The sequence below is a fragment of the Fukomys damarensis genome, unplaced genomic scaffold, assembly GCF_012274545.1.
Source record: "Fukomys damarensis isolate Sample0158 unplaced genomic scaffold, DMR_v1.0_HiC HiC_scaffold_16, whole genome shotgun sequence".
In the NCBI taxonomy this organism is placed as follows: Eukaryota; Metazoa; Chordata; class Mammalia; order Rodentia; family Bathyergidae; genus Fukomys; species Fukomys damarensis.
In genome coordinates, this window is record NW_022900928.1 from 67,855,463 (window position 1) to 67,863,994 (window position 8,532).

An 8,532-nucleotide genomic window follows, 5' to 3' on the forward strand; every position below is an offset into this window, starting at 1 on the left:
TTCAATGATTTGGAATATTTTACTGACTCCTGGCCTGCCTGTGCCTGGATCGAAGGGCCTCTGGTCACTCACTGCACACATCCCTGCCCCTTCCTCCTCTTGGAAGTATAAGGGTGAGAACTAAGATAGCTTGAGACTTTGGGGGTGGCTTTATACCCAGCAAAGTAGACACCTGGGAGCCACAAACCAACACCACTGCAGCTCATCCCCATGCTGTCACAGAGCCTTAAACGCCACTGTGACAGTCAGTGTTCTGCTGAGACCCCCGTGTCTCTGCAGCAGTCAGGAGCGGTTAGGACATACACAGGCGGCAGCTGGTGAGAACCTCTGAGGTGAGGCGTGGCCAGTTGTCCTCAGTAGCCCTGTGGTCCTGTGAAAACTGGGAGAGGTCATATAATCAGCAGTCCTTGCTCGGTGGCACTTTATGGTTTACAAAGTGCCTTCGTGTACATTGGCCTGTTGGCTCTTTGTAGGGGTCCCGTGACATTTAACAGATGTGGCTCACCTGTGAAACTGTGGTTGCCCGAGTCAGCTAGTTAGAACCAAGCTGGGATCCAACCCCTGGCTACCTTACTCCATCCACGCTACCTTTTAAGCACCTTGGGGTTGTCAGGTTGCCCACTGGGACCTCAAGAGCTCAACCCACCCATGGGAGGGAGACACAGGTGTGGGGCAGATGAACCCGGGCAGGGTAATGGTGCTTCCCTGGGACAGAGCTGGCAAGAAGGAACAGGGTCCTGACTCCCCGCTACACTTGAGCCAAAAGGCCAAGAAGCTATCTGACTTGTCTGCTTTGCCAAGGTGAGCAAGGTTCCTCCAGGGAGCACAGGAGCCCAGACTTCCCAGGTGTCTCTGCAAGCTAGAGAGGCCAGGCTGGGCCTTGCTGGGGGAGTCCATCCTGGAGCTTTTCTCTAGGCTTCTCGCTCTGCAGTCTCAGCCAAGGAAGGTCCTAGGTGGGGGAACTGGGGCCCCACAGTGGGGAAGCCCTGCCTCAGAGTCTCCACGGAACCTGGTAGGAAGGGTGGAGTAGCAGCCTGGTATAAAATGGGGCAAGGGTCGAGGCTAACAATGCTGATGAGGAATGTGGGTGCTGGCTTAGTCCCAGCTCTGGGTGGCATAGGTGTGTCGCCCCCTTGCAGGCCTCCTCTCCATTGAGAAGAGAAGGGGCCTCGGTAGGTTGCCGTCAAGGTCTTCCCAGCTCTGGTGCTCAGTGTTAATCGCCTAGTATCTCACCCAAGTTTTCACCATTTGGCCACAGTTGGGCAGTTGAATTACTTGCTGAGACTTGCTCTCACAAGCCAGGCTCTAGGTGGAAGTAGGAAGAGTGGTAGTAATGTGTGAGGTACAAGCACACAACTGTGGTAAATTTCTTCAGGTAGTCCTTCACATGTGGCGGTTCAGTTTATACCCTTAGTTGGTAGTCTGTGGACTTTCCTATTTTCCCATGCTCCTGAGCTATCAGCCAGGTCTCTCCAGAGAAACAGAAGCTGTAGATAAAAAGATGCTTTTCCCCCCCGGTACTACAGACTGAACACAAGGCCTTTGCACAGAGTATATCCCCAGTCCTTTTTTTTATTTTCTTAAATTTTCATTTCAAGAGATCTTTCTAAGTTACTAAGTTGCCTGGGCTGGGCTCAAACTTGCAACCTTCCTCACTCAGCTTCCCAATTAGCTGGAATTACAGATGTGTACAGATGTGTACCACTGTGCCCAGCTATGCTGCATTCATTGGTGCCTCAGCCCTCAACTGATTGGATGAGGCCCACTGCCATTACTAGGATAATTGCCTTAAAGTCAACTGATTATAAAGCTGAAGCACATCTACAAAACAGCTCCACAGCAACATACAGGCTGATGTCTGACCAAACACTAACCAAATCCCATCATATTACCTTCACTTAGTGTTATAAAACGCTTCCTGTGTGACCACTGAGAAACCCAATAGCATTCTGCAGTTTATTCTCAATGTCACCTGCAGGCAAGTGACAGGTGAAACTCATCCCCTTCCACCCTCCTCAGCCTCTGGATGGGTTTCACCTGAGCCACTCCAGCCTCTGGCTTTGGCCAGTGAGGAACACCATGTGCAACCACTGAGGGTGGGGAGTCTGGGCAGAGTCTCTGCGCCTCGCCCAGTGCCACACATGTGACTTTACCCCCACCCCTCCCGGGCCCCCATTCTCCTTTGGCTCCCATGCCGCTATTTCCTCCTCCGGCCCATCTCTGGGCACTGGCCCCCTTAGGCCTGCTCGCATCCCTTTAACCAAACCACACCATCGGGCTGTTTCCTGCAGAGAGCCAGGATAGCAACAGAGATCCCAACTGGGACCCTGCACAACAGCTGTGAGGGGGAAGAGGGCACAGACAAGGTGAGAAGTGCAGCAAGGGAAAGACGATGGGTCGGTCACAAGCATGCTCAAGACCCAGGCCCAACAGGGCAAAACCGGGCTCTGTGCCCTTCAGGGGTGGTGCCCACACCCCCTGGCATGACTGTCTCGCTGCCTTGGCCCTGGCCCCTGCCGTGTGTCCTGCTGTAACAAGATCCTTGTTACGCAGAAAGGGATACATGAGATGGTTTTCTGCTTCTCGATCCCTCCGACCTTTCCGGAGTCCTTCCTGCAATGGAGGAAGTGTCCCTGCTCCCACCTCCAGCCTCTGAGGCGCAGCCCCTCCCGCTTCCTCAAGGACCTGCCTCTCTGGGGAAGTTGTTCCCTCTTTCCCTCTTCTACTCTCTCTCTCTCTCCTGTCTCCTTGCCATTAGCCCTGAGAGTATTCAACTCCTTTTCATCCTAAGAACAGAACCCCGCGCCCCTCTCCACCTCTCTCTTCCACTGGTCCTTCTCAGTACCTTCCTCCCCAGCACTTCTCAGCCTGGGGACCCAAGGCTGTGCTGCAGTTCTCTGTGGTTTGTGTCCCAGGTCACCTGCTACTGAAAGTTGGCAACTATGTCCACCTACCTCAGGGTCCTCCCTGCAGGATCAGCGTCACTCTCTCTCGTGCTTTTCCACTTCTTGGACTCGGTCCCTGCCTGTACTGCTTAGGGACCTCGACCTTCCCCTCCCTCTTGGTGTGTGGCCTTTGCTCTCTTTGCTTGTATCACTCTGACTCCTTCGCGCTGGGGATCTCAGCTTAGATATCCCTTCCTGATACCTACCTCCAGATGTGGGTGAGGTGTCCCCCACAGCAGCTTCCTGTAGCACCCTCTACTTTCCTGTTAGGGCACAGGGCACAGGTCCACAAGCTCACTGGTCCACAAGCATCAGCAGACTGTGTGTTCCCAACGGCAGACAGCAATCACATTCCAAGCTCCTAGGAGTTCTGTGGTGAGGTCCAGCCTTTGATGGAGAGCAAGGACTAGAGGACTATACAATGGCCTGAGTCTGAAAGTGAACATCTCTGGCTTGCCTGGAATTCTGGTCCTCATCTGTGGGTCCCACTCTGTTGGCCAGTGCTTCTGAGAGGAGACCTCTCTCCAGCTTTTTAGGCAGGGATGCAAAAGTCAGGGTCACACTCCCTGCATACCACAAGAGGGCGCACTGGGCCTAGACTTGTCCAGAGCCTGCAGCTAGGAAGTTTATGTGGTCTGAAGTAGACTTGTAAATCCAGGAAAGATTTGGCTGAGCCAGGGCTTTGGCAGAGGCACAATTAGAAAAGTCCAGCTCATAGTTAAGAGAGGCTTTGAGGTTAAAGACTTTGATTGGAAGACAGAGTTGTTATTATGCTGTTCTAAAATTAAATGCATAACCAGGCACAGCGGCACACACCTGTAAACTCAGCACTTAGGAGGCAGAGGCAGGACTTCAAGTTCGAGTGCTACCTGGACAATTTAGTGAGAGCCTGTCTCCAAATGAGAAATAAGAAGAGAGCTGGGGATGTAGTTCAGTGCGAAGGCCCTGGGTTCAGTCTCCAGTGTGTGTGTGTGTGTGTACGATTCTAAAGTACTGAGGATAAAATGGGCAGTACCCACATGGGTGAGGGGTAGGCACTAGCAGGAAGTTCGGAGAGGGGCAGGGCAGGATAGCAAGGGTGCCATCAGGTGCGCTTAGGAGGGATTCAAAACCGACCTGGGAGTTCTTCTTGGCCTTTACCTCCCTTCCGTCTGCATCACTCACTGACACCCCAAGGCAGGCAGCAACCCCCACACTGCACCCCCATGCTCTGTGCCCTGCAGCCCACCTGGCAGACCAGAGGAGCTAGAAGGGACTTGTCACTTGGTGGCCTTCTAGAACGTCTTGCTCTCCGCCCTTCTCCCAGCCCTGGCAATCCACCTGACAGGACAGGAAATGGGAATGTGCAGCAGGAAGAAGCGGAAGCCAAAGAAGCTGATCTGATGTTCAAGTAGAAGAGGAGCCTGGAACTGGGCAGGGCGGTGCAGGCAGAGGCCCTGCACTCTGGGAGGCTGAGGCAGGAAGGTAGAAAGTCTGAGCCCCGCCTGGGAAACGCTGCAGGACCTTGTTTCAGATGTTGTTTGAGAAAAGGAAAAAGGACTGGGGTGCAACTCAGGGCAAAGGCCCTGGCTTCAGCCAGCAGAGAGAGGGAGAGAGAGAGAGGAGAGGGAGTAAGAAGGAGGGGGAAGGGAAAGAAGGGAGGAAGGGAGGGATAGAGAGAGAAAAAAAGGAAGAAGGAGAGGGAGGAAGGAAGGGAGGGAGAGAGAGGAGGAAGGAGGAGGAAGGGAGGGAGGTGGGAGACAGGGAGGGAGAGACGAAAGGAGGAAGCAAAAGGAACAGGAGGAAGAAAGGGAGGAAGAGAGAGAGAGAAGGAGGAAGAAGAAGGAGGCGGGAGGGAGAGGGAGAGAGAAAGGGAGCGCAAAGAAGCCCTGGAGAGCTTGTTACCCCCTAGGGAACAGCCGAGGCCAGCGGTCAGTGGGAGGACCTGGGCAGGGGTCAAGTTAGATCACCGCTTGGGAAACCCCCAAGCCTGGAGTTAGGCTTCAGCTAGTCGGAGAAAATACTCTTCCAGCTGTTGAGAGGGTGGGGTAGGGGCCAGAAAGATAATTTGCATCACATTTGCATTGCATTTGCATGCCACTCTTTTGATGTCCAAAGGCACTGAAATTTCCTGCCCATGCTTCTTTTTCCCTTTCTTTCCTCAGTTCCTTTTTAACCTCCTGACTGCCTCCTATCTCCTCTACCCCACCGCTTTTCCTCTCCTAGGCAAACGGAGACACAGATGACTAGGCCAGGGAGCAACCTTCCAACCAGGCCACAACTCAAAAAGCTGGTTTCACAAAAGTGTGAGTGCCAGGAAAAGGCGGATAAGTGGTCTTTTACTTGCTTAATCTAATTAAAATGATTATCAAAGAAGTTAGGGGGAAGGGCTGGGGATTTAGCTCAGTGGTGCTGTTACCATCTGCTTTGCCTCAAAATCACAAGGTCCTGAATTTGATCCCTGGTACAAAAAAATATCCAGGTTCCTTCTACCTGAAGTTCTGCTTCACAGAAGAGAGAGGGGAAGGCTAAGTCTTCCCTGCCTGGCTCTGAGGTCAGGCAGGCCTTGGATCTAAGTCCTATCCTCACCATCTACTAGGTGGTTCAACCTCCCTGAATCTCAGTTTCCTCATCTATAGAAGGGGGCTCATGTTTGTACTTTCCATCTAAAACTATGCTGATAAGCAGGGTGTGGAGGCATAAATCTGTAATCACAGCTACTCGGGAGGCTAAGGCAGAAGGATCAAAACTTCAAAGCCAGCCTGGACAGTTTAGCAAGACCCTGTCTCAGAATAAAAAGGGCTGGGGTATAGCTCAGTGGTAGAGTGCTTGTCTGAGCAGTTCTGAGGCTCTGGGTTCAATCTCCAGCACAATACATACATACATACACATATACATATGTACAAAGATAAAGTTATGCTGAACAGACTAAAACAGAGTGCATATGTTCAGCATGTAATCCAGTTCCTGGCACCTAGGAAGCGCTCAGTCTCTTTACTGAATGAATGACTGGATGAACAGAAGGTAATATCTGCCTCCTTCTCTGTCCCGGCCTCCTATCTTTCACCGCCCCACCCCATGCTTCCAACTGTGAATCCCCAAGATTCTCTTTCTCACTGTTCCCTCCCTAAGAGCTCCACCCCCAGAACGGCAGGCTGCTGGTGCTTGATAGGCCATGGACACCATCAGATACAAACTAAAGCCCAGGCAGGAGCCATGGCCCACACCTGTGATCCCAGCTACCCGGGGGGCCTGAAGCAGAAAGATCACAAGTTCAAGGCCAAGTCTGGACAACTTAGTGAGCACCTGCCTCAAAATAAAAAATAAAAAGGATTGCATCCTCAGTATGAGAGAGGAACAGAGAAAGAGGGAGGGAGTCAGAGAGAGAGAAAACCTAAAGTGTGTGACTTTGTATGTAAGAAAGTGTATCAGGTCCAGGATGTTACCATCAGAGAATGATACCTGGGTGCCCATGACCATGCAAATTATATGTAAATAGAGATATGGAAATCACATGCGTGCAGGGTATATAAACAGTGCAGATATTTTTCTAGGATGATGGCAGGTGAGTACAGTTGTAGATTTTCCAAAGTTAAGCCAGGGAAGGGGCCAAACTTGAAGTAGAGGAGGGAAAGATGGAACAGAGGCCAAGAATGTCTTGACAGGGACTTCTGGGGTTACCTGGGCCTCCAAGAAGCATTTGCAGATCTGATCTTGAACCAGAAGCAGCAAAAGAGAAACCCCTCCCCCTGGAGAGGGGAGCTGGACATGGCTGGGGAATGGGGTTTGCATGGCCCTGAAGACACACTGGGCACTTTTTACTCCAAGACCCTTTCAGCACCCACTAAACCCCTTGTGAGGCCTGGGTGTGTTCAGCACTGCTTCAGGCTCTGGGAGCAACAGAAGGAAACAGCTGGTCAGAACCTGCCACAAAGGCTATTAAAAACGATGAAGTGCCACAGCAATTCAGTGAGAGATCAGAAAGGGGCATGTGAATTATACATTGAGAGAGTAAGGAGTGTACTTTAGATAAAAAATTTCAAGCCAGGCCAGGTATGGTGGTATATGCTTATAATCCCAGCATTCTGGGAGGCTGAGACAGGAGGACCCCAAGTTTGAGTCTAGTCTGGGTAACTTCATGACTTAGCAAGACCCTGCCTCATGCTAAACTATAAAAAAGGGCTTTGGGATGTAGCTCAATATGAAAGCCGTGGCTTCAGTCCCCAGGACCATGAAAAAAGTAAATAAATAAAATAAACAGCTCCAGCCGGGCGTGGTGGCACATGCCTGAAATCCTAGCACTCGGGAGGCTGAGACAGAATGATCGCTGTGAGTTCGAGACCAGCCTGGGCTACATAGTGAGTTCCAGGTCAGTCTAAACTACATAGTGAGACCCTGTCTCAAAAAACCCAAAATAGGGCTGGGGATTTAGCTCAGTGGTTCCAGCGCCTGCCTTGCAAGCAGCAAGGGCCTGAGTTCACTCTCCGGTACCAATAAATAAATTAATTAATTAATAATAATAATAAATAAATAAAAAGCTCTGACACTGTGTAACGTAGCAAGTCAAACTTTCATCTAGGAAAATTGATATAATAATGGTACAATTTACAGATTGTTGTGTGCACTAAATGAGATGGAAAGGCATTAAAGAAAGCCTTTAAAGTGTGGGTCAGCACTCTCCCTAGCACACAGTGAAAGTGATATATGCCAGGTAATTGGAATTGCTGGGGCCGAAGATGAAATCAACACTGCAAGCCAGGCCTAGAGACAGGGACCTGCTCTGTGTGCAGGAGACAGATTCCGGGACTAAGGTCAGGGTGGGTTGATTCCGAGTCCTGTCTGGAAAAGCAGGCAAGGCCCTCTTCTGCTGTGTGTCTGCATATGGCTTTCTGGGCTTCCGGGCAGGTGGCCCCTTGGCTGAGAATCACTTACTGGCACCTGAAAAGCAGAGGAAACAGGGCCGCGTGGAGTCTGAGGTGATGAGTCTGCAAAGAGCACTGGAATGGGAGTCCAAAGACCTGATATCCAGCCAGGCTCTGTCTGGGGAATCCTGTCTTCGGACAAGTCACTCCCAAGCTCTAAAAGGTGGCTGTCACCACAACCCCCCGGGACTGGCAAATGATCTCCACATCCATCTGTCACAGCGCCTCAAGGCAACGCGGGACCTGGAGGTGGGCGGGGGAAGGCAAGGGGCAGCAGTCTTGAGGCTGTCTGGTCGAGCGGAAGTCACCGAGGCTAGGTGAGCTTGCCAGCCTGCTTACCCCAGAGAGATGCTCGTTTTGATTAGCACTTGGCCCGTTTTACAGATTAGTAAAATGAGTTCAGAGAGGTGAAGAACCTTGTCCCCACCACAAAGCTGGTAAGTCGTAGAGAGGTAGGATTCCAAGACCGGATTCTTTCCAGCACACCCCCGCGGCTTCTCCAAACACTCCAGGTTCCTTGTAGCGCTCTCTCTTCGGGAGCCAGCCCAGACGGAGGCTCAGGCCCAGGGGCGAGCTGGACAAGCAGCCTGGGCTGCTGCGGGTGTGGTGGGGAGGGGCCACCGGGCCGGGTCCCGAAGACGGCGGACAGGTGTTGGTCTGTCCGCCCCGGCAGCGCCCACCTCCTT